The sequence below is a fragment of the Trachypithecus francoisi genome, unplaced genomic scaffold (genome assembly GCF_009764315.1).
Source record: "Trachypithecus francoisi isolate TF-2019V2 unplaced genomic scaffold, Tfra_2.0 Lachesis_group14, whole genome shotgun sequence".
NCBI classification, from domain to species: domain Eukaryota; kingdom Metazoa; phylum Chordata; class Mammalia; order Primates; family Cercopithecidae; genus Trachypithecus; species Trachypithecus francoisi.
In genome coordinates this window covers 2,809,681-2,827,708 of record NW_022681459.1, presented here as the reverse complement: position 1 = coordinate 2,827,708, position 18,028 = coordinate 2,809,681, and the positions used below count along the sequence as shown (strand labels likewise).

At 34.9% G+C, this 18,028-nt stretch overlaps 1 long non-coding RNA gene across 1 annotated transcript in view; it reads right to left on the bottom strand.

Annotated features, from left to right (window-relative positions):
• Positions 1 to 18,028, bottom strand: part of LOC117095604 — a 119,634-nt gene that overhangs the window by 35,358 nt on the left and 66,248 nt on the right. Inside the window, exon 2 of the long non-coding RNA XR_004442107.1 lies at positions 16,124 to 16,172. This is a non-coding gene — a long non-coding RNA (uncharacterized LOC117095604). The remainder of the gene's footprint in view (positions 1 to 16,123; positions 16,173 to 18,028) is intronic.

Genomic DNA, 18,028 nt, shown 5'->3' with positions numbered 1-18,028 from the left:
AAGAAAATTCCATGAATCTACAATTACCTATCTAAAATATGTCTTCTTTGTACTTTTTCATATAACTCTGAGTGTTAAATGTAAATTTTTCTTTTTATTCTGAAACTCAGATCATTGACTTAGTGTAATAATGAGTCTGATGAGTCTGTTTTGTCCCTAGCAATATTGCACATAATTATGTTCTTTCTTTCTCTCTCTCTCTCTCTCTTTCTTTCTTTCTTTCTTTTTTTTTCTGATGGAGTTTCACTCTTTCTCCCAGGCTGGAGTGAAGTGGTGCTATCTCAGTTCACCACAATCTCCGCCTCCCGGGTTCAAGCAATGCTCCTGCCTGAGCCTCCTGAGTAGCTGGGATTATAGGCGCCCGCCATCATGCCCGGTTAATTTTTGTATTTTTAGTAGAGACAGGGTTTCCTTATGTTGGCCAGGCTGGTCTCGAACTCCTGACCTCAGGCAATCCACCCGTCTCAGCCTCCTAAAGTATTAGGATTACAGGCATGAGCCACCATGACGATTATATTCTGGAATGTCATTTGTTTTTAGCTCTATTTCATTCTCTCCTCACATTAAGAAGGGCAACATTCAGTTTTGTGTTATGAACTCAGTTGCCATTTCCAAGTGTCAAAGCAGACAGGATGGCAGCCTTGGCCAAAAGACACTGTCCTTCGAGATGAGTAAGTGCCAACTTCACCTCCACAGTTTCTGTATGAATGCTCTGTTCATTCTGAAAGGTGCTTTTTTTTTTTTTTTTTTGCTCTGTTTAGCGAGCAACCTCCATCTCTCTGTAAGAAAACTATTTCTATGATTAAAGTATGTGTGCTTGATGCCAAAACTACCAACCAAAAGGTAAAACAAAATATTTTTTGGTGGGTTATGTTTTATTTTGTTTTTGGCTATAGAATTTATATACAAAAAAAAAAAAAAAAGCCCTTTAAGTGTTAATGAACATTGTGTGGCCTGAAGTAATGCAGTTTGGTGCCACCTAGCCGGATGAGTCTCTATTCTACTTAAGCCCTCAGACGTCTCTATATTCCCGAGTCCAGAATGTATTTCCTACATAATGTCTCTTTTTTAAATAAAGCAAAAGTAATTCATAGTGACATGAGATAAAGCACTAGAAACATGTAATTTAAAGATGGAAGCTGTTGCTTCTTTGAGAAGTAGGAAAGGATTCTAATAATCAACATTTATCAGATTTGAGGATATAAACAATACTCCAAATTGATACTGAAAATTCCAGGAAACAAAATTTGTATGTTGAGAATGTTTACGCAAATTACATCTACTGTGGTTTCATAAATTACGAAAATAGTAGAAACGGAACTGAGAAAGTTGAACAGTTTTGTTTGTGTATGCTTATTCCAAGCAGACAAAAGTACTAGAATGCTAGGAAGTCTAATCGTTGGATTCGGGGAGGAAGACGTAGGGGAGGCTGAAGAAAAAGGGTGATGGAAAAAAGAGACTAAATAGAAAAAGAGTAAAATTAAAAGAGAGTACAGATAAAAAACTAATAAAGCAGGAGATAGACTGTTTAAACAGACAAATGCTGTTATGAAGAAAACAAAAACGTCTTGCAAAACATAGTACTTAGGTTTGGAAAATTTCATTTTGTTTCAAATGGGAGTTATAGCAAAGAAAAATTGAGGTTTGAACTGTTGAAAAGCCAACCTGTGGGGCTTAGGATTTAATTTCAGACTAGCTTTTCCCCATTTTCTAGCATGGAGGTTTTCTTTTTTCCCTTTTTTAAAAAAAGAGTCTTTGATCTTTTGCCTTAACGAGCCTAGTCAATATGTAAAGAATCAAAATTGTGAGTGCTAATGCCCTTATTTTGTTAAACCAAGTATTAAACATTGTACTATTTGTGTGGTCTGAACACTCAATTGGAATTGAACCTTGCATGATTGAGGTGTTTGAAGACTCGGGAAATAAATGCTCTAATCAAAAAGGCGAAGTCATGTCTTGCCAGAAAGCCATTTTCTTTATTTTAGATGAATTAAGCTAAATAATGAAAGCATCACTTCTTTCCAGCTAAGAGTTAATCAAGAATTACATTTGACAAGGCAAAGCCATTAATAAACATGGATCCTTATAACTCATCATATGGTCTGATAATGTAAATCGATAACTATACTTTTAGTCCACTATTATAAATTAATAAACACTTCAAAAATTCAAACTCTACCACTGGTTATTAAAAGAAAGACTACCACAATTTGCTGATTAACAAGTGTAAATACTATATTAAGTAAGACATAAGTATATATAAAAATGCAAATGTAAATATAAATATGTATCCAAATGTCATAGATGATATTAACAGATGGAAAAGAAAAAACTTTTGATTCATTTTCTAGTTTTGAAGTGACAGCCCTAAACATAAGCTAACAGAACTGATTATCAAAGCAATTGGTCTATTTTTTCATCAGTTATTTACTTATAAATTGAGTGCATATCTTAATTACCATGTTCTCAATTTTTTTCTTTGGGAACAAACATATGGTTGGCTGAACAGAAAGCATAGTATCAAAAATAAAACACTTGTATTCCAAGAATGCTACAAAAATAAATAGGGTTTAATGACTTCTATTTGGTTACAGCTATGCAGAGTTAGTTTGCATAATTCTTAAAATAAACTTACATGCAGATGTATATAGAACATAACAACCATACATACATTATTTTAAATAATCTTAATTTGTTCAAATGCTTAATAGTTATATATCTTTAAGCTATTTTTTGGTGACTCAGCAACCAAATTTTATAAACATTTCTGAAAATCTCTGGACATGTAGACCTGAGGTTATTTTAAAACAAAAATATTAAAGAAATCTAACGGTTTGCAAATTAAATCTGACAACAGTTGAACATGCTTCCAACAGCCTTTTAAAATGCCTGTCTCTCTCTTTCTCTCTCTCTCTCTCTTCTTTCCACCTTCCACCATGATGCAGCAAAAAGGTCATCACCAGATGCTGGCACATTCATCTCAGACTTTCCAGAATTTCCAGAATTGTGAAAAAAATAATTTCTGTTCATTATAAATTACCCAGCCTATGGTATTCTGTTACAGTAGCACAGGACAGACTAAGACAAAATTTACATAAATGTTGGGGCATATTTACCAAATATTAAACCATAGGTAAGATTTCAGTTAGTAAAAGTGGGAGAAATGAAGCCATAGGGAAAGGGACTGAAAATTATACCAGCTTGACACAGTTCTAAGGTGTGGGAGGAAAAGTTGAGAAATAAAGTGAAGAGAAAGGAGATTGGGACTGGGCTGTAAAGAACGGGTCAACTGGACCACGCGTTTGGAATTTGTTCTGTGAATAACTAGGAATCATTGATATTCTCTGCACAATGCAGTCAGAATGTGCTGTAAGGAGAGCTTTGTGGAAGTAGTGGATTAGAGGCAGTACGTGGAAAGACAGGAGCCTAGAAAACCATTACAGAAAATGGTGTAAAACATTTTTAAAATGTACCACTAATTAGCATAAATGAAAGAAATCTAGTTTAAAATGACAAATTACACATTTTAAATACTCATCTAATTAGCAAACATTAAACATTATGAGACTTTCCAATATCAGCGAGAGGTAAATTTGGAAATCTCACAAATTTCTCATAATAATATAAGTAGAATATGCAAATAGAAAAACAAAAAACAAAAACATGAGATAGCTGATTCATTTGTATATGAGGAAAGACCTAATTTTTAAAGAGATCATTTACTTTTCTTCATGTAACTTATTGTCAAAAGTCTCGGAAATTTTAACTCTTTCATGAATACCCAAATTCCTTATTTTAAATCTAAGATATCAAAAGCATTTATATTTTAATGTGCTCTTGACATTAAAAATTGCTCATGAATTTCTTAGCTGAAAATACGTTAGTAATTGAATTTAAGAAGTGATTTATGTTTAGATATAAATTAAAGACATATTCCATAAAAATGATAAAAGTCTCTTGCTAAAAGTAGATCAAAGCAATATTAAAATAAGCAAACACTTATTTTAATTATATATTACATTAAGAAACTCATGAAAAATATGTCTTAAATGACATAATTCTTCATAATTCTTAAGTATTCATTCAAACAACTACGCTGTTTCACCTTCTCTTGACCCCTGTCCTGTCCTCCTGAAAACAACATCTGATAGTTTAGAAGAGGAGGAGGGAGATCATTTTTGTTTAATCTCCTCCTTTAACTTAAATATGGACATGTTGCATGTGTATGTAAAGCCCAAAACAGCATCAAAGAGATTTCTAAGCTTCCTTTTTTTTTTTAAGACGGAGTCTTGCACTGACATGAAGAGAGCTGTAGGCCTGGGATGGCCATAGGAATGGGAGAAAGAAGTCTCTCAGAAATGACAGTCATGAATTAATGACTAAGAACCAGATGGAATCATGGAAACCTTAGTGAATAACTGAGTAGACAGATGACTGAACAGACCTGAGGTCCCCTACCAAAACTTAGACTAGACATCAGCCAAAGTAAGGAGAAAGCCTGAATTGACTGTGGCTGGTTTTTACCACCTGGAGGACAAATGGGAACTTGCAATAAAAATTATGTCAAGATTTAATGAAAATAAAGTCAAATTTCTTGCAGAAGAGAATTTCCTCTTTCAGAAAAGTTTTTTAAAAAAAATTCTGTCTCTTTTTAAAATTTTTTATTTCCATAGGTTTTGGGGAACAGTTTGTATTTGGTTACACGAGTAACTTCTTGATTACATGAGTAAGTGGTGATTTCTGAGATTTTGGTGCACCTATCACCTGGACAATAGACACTGAACTCAATTTGCGGTCTTTTATCCCTTGCCCCTTCCCACCCTTTCTCCTTAGTCCCCAAAGTCCATTGTATCATTCTCATACCTGTGCATCCTCATAGCTTAGCTCCTGCTTATAAGTGAGAGCATAAGATGTTTGGTTTTTCACTCCTGAGTTACTTCCATTAGAATAATAGTCTCCAGTTCTATCCAGGTTGCTGTGAATGCAGTTGACTTGTTCCATTTTATGGCTGAGTAGTATTCCATACATATACCACAATTTCTTTATCTACTCATTGATTAATGGGCATTTAGACTGGTTTCATGTTTTTGCAATTGCAAATTGTGCTGCTATAAATTTGTACAAATTTTTTTTTGTATAATGACTTATATTCCTTTGGGTAGATACCCAGTAGTGGGATTACTGGATCAAATGGTAGTTCTACTTTTAGTTCTTTAAGGAATCCCCATGCTGTTTTCCATAGTGGTTGTACTAGTTTATATTTCCACCAGGAGTGTAGAAGTGTTTCCTTTTCACCACATCCATGCCAACATCCATTACTTTTTGATTCTGGCCATTCTTGGAGGAGTAAGGCAGTATTGCATTGTGGTTTTGATTTGCATCTCCCTGCTCATTAGTGACGTTGAGCATTTTTTATATGTTTATTGGCTTTTGTATACTTACAGCCAACTGATCTTTGACAAAGCAAGCAAAAACATAAAGTGGGGAAGGGACATCCTATTCAACAAATGGTTCTGGGATAATTGGCTAGTCACAAGTAGGAGAATGAAACTGGATCCTCATCTCTCACCTCAAACAAAAATCAACTCAAGATGGATCAAGGACTTAAATCTAAGACCTGAAACTAAAATTCTATAACATAACATCAGAGAAACCCTTCTAGACACTGGCTTAGGCAAACACCTCATGACCAAGAACCAAAATACAAATGTAACAAAAACAAAGATAAATAGGTGGGTCTTAGTTAAACTAAAGAGCTTCTGCACAGCAAAAGGAACAGTCAGCAGAGGAAACAGATAACCTACAGACTTACAGAGTGGGAGAAAATCTTCACAATCTAGACATCTGACAAAGGACTAATATCCAGAATCTATAAGGAACTCAAACAAATTAGCAAGAAAAATACCAAACAATCCCATCAAAAAGTGGGTCAACGGCATGAATAGGCAATTCTCAAAAGAATATATACAAATGGCAAACAAACATATTTAATTCTCTTTTGAAAGCATTTAAATGCTCTTGATACTTGTTGACCATACATAGGTCAGAGCTATTGTTCTGTCTGGTCAAGGAAATACTTCACTAAAGGGAGAAGGGGGATAGAACTTGAAGGGGAATGAGGTAAGGATTTAGGTTAGTAAAGGATCTACCAATCCAATGTGCTCATGAGTTATGACTGATTTTCAAATTATCTCAAAATATATTACTTTGTTTGCATTGTAAAATTTTTTAAAATTCTGCTTTTGAATGTGATTATAAATGACTGTTATAAAAGACAGAGGCTTTATATGTTTATGATGTGGACATGACTCAACATACATATTTTAAAATGACAATTCTATAATAAAATATGATATAATTTTTTGGGCAGCATAAATTAGAAAATAACTATTATCAAATTAAGTAATTAGGTTTTTATCTCTGGTTTTGTTAAAAGTTCACTGATGTGCTTGCATAATGTGGCAATGATGATGAACTACATTAAAACCCAAGTGATAATGAATCCTAAAAGACTTCTAGACAGTGAAATTGATTCATCTTTGTGACATTCAACTTCATTTTCTTTGACTAATATTGACCCCAAAGACACCTCACTAATGCTTATAGATCTAATCAAAAGTCGAACAATAGCTTAACTAAAATATTGGCCTAAAGCATATTTTCTAAGATGTAATAACTGCCTAAAACTTATTTAATTCTCAAAGAAAAAAATACCTTCTCAGAGTGCATTTCTTTCTGTGGTTATTTAACTTTACTGTAACTTTGTTTTACAGCATAGAAAATAAAATCATTCTTATTTCTCAATTATGATCATTCATATGAAGGTGGCATAAACATAATAAGAGTTGAGCAATATGTTATTAAGGTCAAATATTTAATTTATTTTTGCTCCAATTTATTTTTATATCATTGGCATTCTTTCTGATGAGCTAATGCAGGAAAACATTGCCGTATCCGGGTTAGATCACTGAAAACTTCACACTTTGAGAAGGCTGTACTTCAAGCAAGTTGAGTGGTATAAAAGTACAAAAAACCAAAAAAATCTGGTAGGAAGGAGTGATATCCAAAGTGCTGAGAAAATTTTAATCATGTTTTCATGTTTAAACTCATATTGAACAGTACTGATTTAAAAATTTCAAGCCAAAATATAAAGTGGATTTAAGAAAAATAAGATTTGCAGAAATACAACAAACAGCAAGATTTGGGTACTCGTCCTTTTATTTAAAAAATATTTTTTCCTAGACGTTGCATTTTTGTCTTTAAAAATACAAGGCATCTATTAAAGAAATCATTCCCCATTAACATTAGAAGACAATAAGATTATGGTTAAGACTTTTGTCACATCGGTCCTGCATTTGTAATTTTAGGTAGTTTACTGGCTTACCAGGTCTCAAGCGCTGTTCACTTCCTGCCATAAACATACTGCTGAATTAATCCACTTACATCAATGAACTAACTTCCATCTATATCATTATAATGATTACAGTCTAAGTTTCTCTAAGAGAGAAACCAGATTTGTCTATTCAGAGCAATCTACATAGCAACCTCTCAATATGTTCATAATTGAACTCATCATCTATCCCCCAAATCTGTTCTTTGTAGTAAGTTATTGGCACCTTCATCTACCCAGTTTTTCTTGCAAACCTTTGGGAGTTGTAAGATTTCCAGCTGTGCTGACCTCCCACACATGAATGGTAAAGTACTGTCAATTTGATATTTAAAATATATTTCTTGGTTAACCTACTCAACTCTATCTTCTCAGTCTTGTCTTCTTTGACCATGCTCTTCTTCCTTTATCTTTCTTGCTTGATCAACTTACGCAGCTATCACAATTGCACACACTTCCAGATATCAGTCTAAAATGTAAATTTGATCAATTCATGCTCATTCTTAAATGTATTATTTTGTTCCTTGCTGTCTTTAAATTTTAGTTCAAAGTTGTTATTGCATGTAAAGCTCTTGTGATCTAGAACATTCCTCCTTTTTTGTCCCTCCTCCTCCTCCCCTCTACATTTCAAACACATCGTATTGTTATTTCTCAAGTGTCATTATTATTTGTTATGATGCCTGGAACTCTCTTATCCATTTTGACCAAATGCCTGACTTTTGGAATCGATTTCCTCACATTCCCTCCTCTGGGAGGCGACACCTGAAGCTTTCACTCCAGGTTATGGATAATGCACTTCCCTCTAGGACAGATAATATAACTTACACCTACTGAGTCTTCAAAGCCTACTGAAGAGGCTAATATGTAGTCGATGCTCAAATGCTTTTTGATTCAATTCATAAACTAATAGACGCTTTAGTAGATCAAAATAAATGATGGAGACTACCTACATGTTTTATGAAATAGGAATGTTAAATATTTTTTATTTTTAATGTGCTCAATTTAGGTTTACATATGTTGGATTCTATACATTTTAGATATTTAATTGATGTTGACCACTAAAACTTGACATCTATTTTACTGACTGTGCAGGGAAAAGGAGTGTCATTACACAAACTTTGTCTACTTCTTTCATAGAAAAAAGTCCAAAAAGGTATTTTGAGATGGTCATAATTTATTCACACACTACCTTACTATTCTGGCTTTTTCATTAACTGAGTTGAAATAAAAATACTAAGTAGGTATTATGGATGAAGTATATAATAATGTCTGTGCTGAAAAGTGTCCATTTAGTTGAAGTCTTTAGGTTTTGGGTGCTAAATAGAAAAGCTGACTTTGTGGTTGGGGGATAGAGAGGTGAGTCTTCTCTTCCTATGGATTCTAATTCATTTGGAGTTTCACTCAAAAGTGCTTGATTGACTGGAGGCTTAATCGTCACACTACTGACCTGGATATATGGAGAACTCAAGAGTGTGTTTGGTCTCTTTGGATGTCTTAAATCAGGAGATGCTCAAACATCACTATAAATAAGATTGAATCACTAACGTTTGTTGTGAAAAAGGAATACGAGGTAACTCAACTATCACATCATGATTGTGAAGTGAATACTAGTTAACTCTTTTCCCTTTGCTCCATATACTACTCTCCTATATAGAGGCTTTATAAAATATTAGTTCTCTGAATTATAACATATATTTTAAAGCTTTTATGGAACCACCAAAAAAGGAAATAAATTTTCCTTTCTAACGATGGTATTAATAGAACATGCACATGTTCTCAAAGCAAGTCAAAGCTGAAGACTAAGGCAATTATAAGCATACATCAGGCACAAAGATCGTTTCTGCCTCGATAATCCAGGTAATTGAAACTGAAACAGGTTCAGGCATCTAATTGGCACAATTTTCCTCTTTGCTTTGGTAGTAGAGACTCAATATGTTTTTACACGTCTGGAACCAGTTTTAAGCTATGTTATTCTTCTCTGTCCATAATACATTTTGAAATATGGGACAAGTTACTGGAGTTTCACATGATATGTTCAGGCAATAAATTAATTTCACAGCAATAAATGAGAAAGTAAAGCCTTCATATGATTCTGCACAGGCAGAACTGGCATACAGAGCTCTTGAGATATACTCATAAGCTCTGGATTACATGTGCATACATACAAAAATACGTACATACATTTCTCCAAATTGACCTTCTCTTTTAGTCCTTTTTTTTTTTTTTTTGATGGAGTCTCACTCTGTCGCCCAGGCTGGAGTGCAAGTGCAATGGCATGATCTTGGCTCACTGCAACCTCAGCCTCCAGGGTTCAATCGATTCTCCTGCCTCAGCCTCCTGAGTAGCTAGGACTACAGGCATGCGCCACAATGCCCAGCTAATTTTTGTATTTTTAGTAAAGACAGGGTTTCACCATGTTGGTAAGGCTGGTCACAAACTCCTGACCTCGTGACCCGCCCACCTTGGCCTTCCGAAGTGCTGGCTTTACAGGTGTGAACCACTATGCCCGGACCCTTCTCTCTTCTTCTACAGGCACCTCAAATTTAATGTCCAAAACTGTACAGCTAAAAAACTAGTCAAGATCATGATTATCCAGTTCTATGAACGTATCATGCACATTCCCAAACACACACACATGCACATACAAACATACACATGCACACCCATGTGCAGCCACATGTATATGTGCACATACACAAGAGTACATATGCACAGATAGCAGTGCATAAAAGAAAGTTCACACATACAAACATGCATACAAGTACATACATGCACACCTATATGCACACACATATACTCTTACATTTTATTGTGCATAAATTATCAAGTTCTATACTTTATATACTAGGTGGATTCCATCCATTATTTAGGGTCTACATCAAATCCCACCATGACCTAGATCACATTTATACCACTCTGCTTTAATCCACCTAAAGTAATGAAGAATGGCCACCAACTATGGCAAATGATTACATTTTAAAATTTCCACTCAATTATGGATCAATACAATGGAAAAATACAATGTAAATTAATAATTAGCTTAGTGTAATAAAAATACAGATAAAATGTGAGATGGTGTTGGAATTATTAGATAGCAAAAATAAAATTATTTTGTCAAAATGCTCAAAGGTTTCTAAATTCTCATTTCCAATTTCTCTTCTTATGGCATCATGAATCGCAAACAGCTGGTGACCTGGAAGCAGACCACACATCACACTTTGAGAAGCCCTGCTCTTAAGAAACTAGTATTCACCAACACAGTGGCTAGCACCTGCCTGCTCACTACACATATTAAAGAACAGATCCCAATGCTGCTAGGAGAAGACACCAGAGTCTGTGTTTTTGAGTGTTTCTTTTCCAACTTTAGACATGTGTGTTTCCTATTTTTGACATTTTTTATTTAGAAAGTTTTGAAATACTTAGTATTAGCATTAGCTTGGTGATTCAGAGTCAGAGGTGCACAATAGATATTTTCAATCATAATCCATTCCTCAATTAGTTATGAAACACAATCTCTATGCCAGACACTGTCCCAGATGCTAGGATCCAAATTGGTGTAAAACCTGATCCCTGAATTACACAAACCCAAATTAAATTCGTTCTGCGAAATAGCTGGCATGTAATCTTCAAAAGTGTCAGGGTCAAAAAAGTCAAGAAAAGTCTATGGTACTTTCCTACACTGACAGACACTAATAAAACATGACTACTAAACAGCGCACATCACTTAGAAACGAGTTCTCACACCTTAAAGGACAGTAATCGGAATTCACTTGGACAGCCCATAAAACCTGAATGGAATCTGAGGATTAGATGGTAATCAATCTTATTTCTAGGCAAGTGGGACTGCCATAACACAATGTGATAGCTTATGTGGCTTAAGCAACTATATATATATATTTCTTTTTTTCTCAGTTTTGGAGGTTGGACAGTCCAAGATCAAGATACTGGCCAGAGATACCCCAGTGAGGGTTCTCCTGGTCTGCTAACAATGGCTTTCTTGCTGCACCCTCACATGGGAAACAAGAGAAAGGAAACAAGCCTCTTGTATCTCTTTTTACAAGGGCAATAATCTTTCCTTCCTTCCTTCCTTCCTTCCTTCCTTCCCTGCCTCCCTCCCTCCCCCCTTCTTTCCTTCTGTTCCTTGCTTCCTTCCTTCTTTCTTTCCTTCCTTCCCTGCCTCCCTCCCTCCCCCCTTCTTTCCTTCTGTTCCTTGCTTCCTTCCTTTCTTTCTTCCTTTCCTTCCTTTCTTCCTTTCTTCCTTTCTTGCTTTGAGCCAACATTTAAAACCATGATATTTTATAAAAAATTCCAATACTCAACTTCTTAAATCTTCAGAAGTGGTAGCCACTGGAACACATAATTTATCAGAACAGTTGACTAGAGTATTCATTCTAGTATTCTACAAGTAGCCCTTATAGCACAGATGTTAACCATATGATCACCCGTTCCTCAGTACTCACCATTTTCCATTATCTGATATTTGTTGTTATTTTTTTGCATGCCATAGGGGCTAGAGGTACTTGCATTTGTATCCCTAGCAAAATAGACAACAATGAGGAGATTAGAGCTTTTTTTTTTTTTTTTTTTTTAAGGCGTTGCTAAGATATGCATTTGAAACACTAAGTTTCAGGCTCTGGGTTTTAAAAGTTCAGCAACAGGCTAAAAAAAAAAAATAAATTAGAAAAGACTGACCAAGACACTTGCCTTCTTCCCAATGACTTATTGACTTGCTCAGTAAAAGGTATGTGAAGTCAGAGTTGGAGCTAGTGACTTTTGTAAGTGAGATAAGAAAAATAACTCACTCGGTATTACATTCTGTTTCAAAGGGATATTTTACTCCCACTATTATCTAATTTTTCTTTAAATGAAACTGCAGTTGTTACCTCTGTTCACTGTGTTTTTTTAAAATTTATTTTACCAGTGAATTCACACTAAGGTGGAAACAGGTTCTTTCAAGCACGATTCAAACGGTTAGACAATGTCAGAGATTTAAATGGCACGAGTAGCAATTTGCAATACACAAAGTACTGAAAACAGTACTCACTTTTAATCTGATAGAATCCACATAAATAATTTCTTCTTTTACTTATTGCTGCTATTTTGTACATAAACATCTACATTTTTAATCCGCAGAGGCAATTTTATTACACTATTAACAATAGCAATAATGTATTCCATGTGCATAATGCTTTGAAGCTGACACAATGTTTTCATATTGATATGCAGTAACACATATTCAAGTTCAGCACCATACAAATAACTTTTTCATAAATTTATAAACATTTTTCTGAAACGCTTGACTTGTAGGTATGGCTTTTGAACATAAATACCACAAAGAATCATTAAAATTCAATTTAAAATAATTTCCATTGTATATCAAACCCATGTGTTTATATTACTTGTGTCTCATCCATCAGGAGAGCTGATTATAATTTAATTCAGACATAATAGCAAGGCATACAGTGGCATCTTATAAAATCTGTGTAAGATTGAAGAGTTCTACTTGATTACTTTTCTGTTTTTGAAACGGAGTCTTGCTCTGATGCCTGGGCTGGAGTGCAGTGGTGTGATCTCAGCCTACTGCAACCTCCACCTCCCGGGTTCAAGTGATTCTCCTGCCTCAGCCTCCCAAGTAGCTGGTATTACAGGTGTGAGCTGCCAATCCTGACTAATTTTTTGTATTTGCAGTAGAGACAGGGTTTCACCATGTTGGCTAGCCTGGTCTCAAACTCCTGACCTTAGATGATCCACCCATCTTGGATTCCCAAAGTACGAGGATTACAGGTGTAAGCCAGTGTGCCTAGCCAATTCCTTTCTTTTCTTACACTTTGTTCCAATTTAATTGAATGAATAATTTTTCTGCATCTATTAGGTTCAAAAATGAATAACATATAGTCATTACCCTCTGGGGGTTAACAGCCTAGGGAGAAAAAAAAAAAAGATTCATACAAAATGAATTTGTTCATGGGACATAATATGAAAAGGTCTATTTTTCCCTGAATTTTTATAGAGATGTAAGACAACTGGTGAAAGTGGGAATGAAGGGAAAAGTCTCTGAGTACCTATGGAAGGAGGTGCCACTTGAAATAAACTCTGAAGAAATTGGTAGCCGTTCCATTTTACACACCCACAACATACTTGCATGAACATCTACATTATTAGCTTTTCTTTACCCTGCCCACTAATACACACTTTTGAAATACTATTTTCAATGACCCTTTACTGTAACACTTTTTCTTTACTCCTTAATTTCTTGATTCAATATACAAATGGGAATTATTCTTTTGTATGCCAGCCAAACATGTAATTAAGAGAGGCCTCTTTTTATCCTATTTTAAAGTTCTATTTTTTAAACAAGAGCTTAGAGGACCTATTAAATAAATCATCATACATCCAAAATATTGACTAATGTGCAAACATTACAAAGGATGAAATAGAGAACATATATAGTCTTAGAAGAATGCCCATAATTAAAATGGTAAAAACCAAAAAAAAATTCCACAGGGTCATGCATATGATATGGAAACATTATATGCTCATATTGATATTGATGTTTCTGTATATAAAGAAAGAACCTGAAAGAATAACACGAAAACTTTTGTAGTAGCTAACTTTGAGGGATATACCATTTTATGTTTAGTATAATTCCTTATTTTTATCTTAAATAATTAAAACAACAAAGATACTCATATTGAAAGAAGCACAAAGGATACACCATTTATTTTACCCACTCTGAGAATTAAAATAAACAATTGCCACTTTTTTCAATAATTAATTTTTAGAAAATGTCAAAAATCAAAAATTATATGCAGATATAAGTTCAAATCCTTGAACAAATTCCCAGAAGTAACAATAAAAATTATGTTTACATTAAGGCAAAATTATAATTTTATTATCATTAAAGCCAGAAAGTAGCTTTCATCAACAAGCAGCAAAACTATTTTCTATCAATATACCAAAAACATCAGCAATAATCACCTAAAGATAAGCAACAACAGGCCTGGCATGGTGGCTTACGCCTGTAATCCCAGCACTTTGGGAGGCTGAGGTAGGCGAATCAAGAGGTAAGAAGTTCAAGATCAGCTTGGCCAACATGGTGAAACCCCGTCTCTACTAAAAATACAACAATTAGCTGGACATGGTGGCAGGCACCTGTAATCCCAGTTACTAGTGAGGCTGAGGCAGAAGAATTGCTCAAACCTGGGAGACAGAGGTATCAGTGAGCCGAGATTGCGTCACTGCACTCCAGCCTGGGTGACAGAGCAAGACTCTGTCTCAAATAAATAAATAAATAAATAAGCAAAAACAAATGTAACACATTTATGCAATGTGCTTTATGATCTTTCAACACATCTATAAATGGGAATAAAATATTTGAAAGTACAGCAGACAATATATAAAGATAAAATAGAATCATAAAACCATAGCCGTTCATCAGAAAATGATACAATGCTGCATCACAAAGGCATTCACAGATTGGAACTATAATGTAACAGCTCGAAAAATAAAAAGTTTATTTACTTTCTGCAATTGCACTGTATCTCAGTTGTCCTCACCTGGAGCTACACAAGGCATTCTAGCCATCAGTGATCTTTGACTCAACCAAATCAAGAAAAACAGCATGTTCTTCCCATATGGGATTTGAGGAGTCACACATTCATTTTACAGTCCTTGATTTGTTTAATTCTTATTTCAGTTCAATGAGTAGACAGTAATGATGCTATTGCATGTACTTTACAGATGAGAAAACTTAATATCTTAGAAGCACCATGAGTTTGCTAGCCACAAATCTCACGAGCAGTGAGGAAATTGTTATCTACAAACATGTAAAGCCTAAGAAATAATCAAGCAGAGTCTTAAATAAATACAACCTGCCTATTCATTATTACAGAGACTTTCTGACTCCTGGTTGGTTTTTATGTTACCATTGTTGGGTTGGTTTTTTTTTTTTTTTTTTTTTCTTATATCTCTAATCTGTACTGTTCAGCTCTTTTAGGCACTACAAATTTGTCTTGAATTAGGAAAGAGGTGCTAGAATGTGGGCGTGGGTGTTGACCTACATCTGAAAAATTTGCATATGATTCACCACAATTAAACAATCTGGTTTGAAATAGCTATAATTAAGTTATTATCAGAGAAGTATTTACTAGTCTAGAAATTCTAAATTTATCTTCACATATACCCTAACTGAGAAAAGGGCCACATTTTCTGCACTCTATTAAGTAAAGCAAATGCTGAACTAAATGCCTCCATGTTAACATTTATATTATTAAGTCACTGACAGCTAATTATATGAATGATTACTTTAGTTGTTTCTTTAAAAATTATAGGTTTGAAATAGCAAGAAAAATATGAAATGATGCTAGACAAGAAGAGTTTCAGTTTCTAACTTCTAACTATACACACACACACACACACACACACAGAATTGCCTTCCTGATGTATGGAAACTATATATAGTAACATCAAGGCACGATGAAATTATGGAGAAGATAATATCAAAATTTAGGAGAAAGAGTAAATTCTGTCTAGAGTTAGATATAAACTGTAATAGTATGAAAGGAAAATTCAAACTGACAAACACTACATGTTTCTAATTGAGCAGTACATAGAAATAACACTTTTCACTTAGAATAAGCAACATCAATTCTATGTATATCTAACAAGGGGAATAAATTATTGAAACACAGATGAAGGAAGTATATTTTCGAACCAAAAAAAAATTATTTTTCCTACCTTTGTAGCTCAGTAGAAAAACACTGTCTGATGAATTTTTATGGATATCCTGGAAAAGAAACAGAAAATAGATGAAATAGAGAATTGTAAAAAGTAGCTAATTGCTTTAATATTATTATCCACATTGAGTGTTAGTGGTCTATTTGCTGGGTAACCATACACTGTGGCAAGGTATTCTCTGTTCCTTCTCATACATACATGAGACTGGCAACACAGATAGTGACAAAGGGCACATGAGCATCAGAACAAAAGCATGAGCATGTTTGTGCTCTGTAGAGCATGGACATAATGATCAAAACTCTTGGTGGGGCATGGTGGCTCATGCTTGTAATCCCAGCATGTTAGGAGGCTAAGGCAGATTGATTGCTTGAGCTCAGGAGCTCAAGGCCAGCCTGGGCAACATGGTGAAACCCTATCTCTATCAAAAATACAAAAATTAGCCAGGCATGGTGGTGGCACCACAGCTACTCAGGAGACTGAGGTGGGAGGATCACTTAAGCCCAGGAGGCAGAGGTGGTGGTGAGTTGAGATCATGCCACTGCACTCCAGCATGGGTGACAGAGCAAGACTCCATCTCAAAAGAAAAAAAGAAAAAAAAAAAAAAGACTCATTGTTATTCAAAACGGTTAGTCAATTTAGTAAATTTTAAATTAACAGTTGGTAAAGGTAAAAAGAAAAAAGAAAAATCACTCCATATTACTAAAATGAAACAAAATACCAGCTAAAAAAATAACAAAATGACAAAACTAAGACTTTTAGATTTAATAACATCTTCTTAAATTATTAAAAAATAGGTGCTGAGATTGAAATCCATTATGTGGACATGATCATAAGATTTCAGCTCAAGTGGCCCAAGTTTTACATTCTAGAAATGTAATAAACTATTATCTGGTATAGAGAATTATTATTAAAAATTATGATGCCCTTCATTAAAACAGCATTAGTCTTATAACTAGAAGTAATTTAAAAATTAACTGGTTCAATTTCCTTACTTTACATATAAGCAAAGCAAGTTCACATCACTAGTTCATGGCAGAACTAAGGGTAAAATTTCCATCTCTCTTCCTCATACTCATTTCACAACATTAAGTTATTTAATCCTTCATAATTTCCAAGATTGGAAAGAAGTAGAGGAAGTCGAGTTATGTATCTGCTTGATGAAACATCATATTTCTGCCTGAATAATCTATATCATCAAGATTTACTGTATCCACCTCATTTAAAACTCCTTTCCTTGACCATTCTTGGCTAGCTTTGCCACCTGCTGATTGTGGGGCCTTGAGTGAACATAGGCAGTAGCCAGGGAGTGGTTACAGCAGGCCCGTGCAAGACCTAGCAGTGTGCTGTCTTCACACGTGACTCAGGGCAATCACAGTGGTGGTGGCCACAGGGGTGCTTGTGTCACTCCTTTCCCAGTTTTAGGTGGCTCAGAACAGAGAGAGAGAGACTGTATGCTTGGGAGAAAGCAAGGAAAGAGAACTAAGAGTTTTTGCCTGGTAATCCAGAGAATTCTCTCAGATCTTGTCCAATACCATCAAGTTGGTACCTCTATGAGTCTGCAAGCAATACAGAGTTACTGGGCTTGGGGTGCTCCCTATAGCAGACACACCTTAGGTCATAACACCAAGTTCTTTCAAATATCTGGAAAGCCTCCCCCAAGAATTCTGGACAGCTACAAATAAGCCCAGACAGTAAAGACTACAATAAATACCTAACTCTTCAATGCCCATACACTGAAGAACATCTACTAGTATCAGTACCATCCAGGAGAACATGATGTCACCAAGTGAACTAAGTAAGGCACCAGGGACCAGTCCTGGAGAAACAGAGATATGTGACCTTTCAGACAGAGAATTCAAAATAGCTGTGTTGAGTAAACTCAAAGAAATTCAAGATAACACAGAG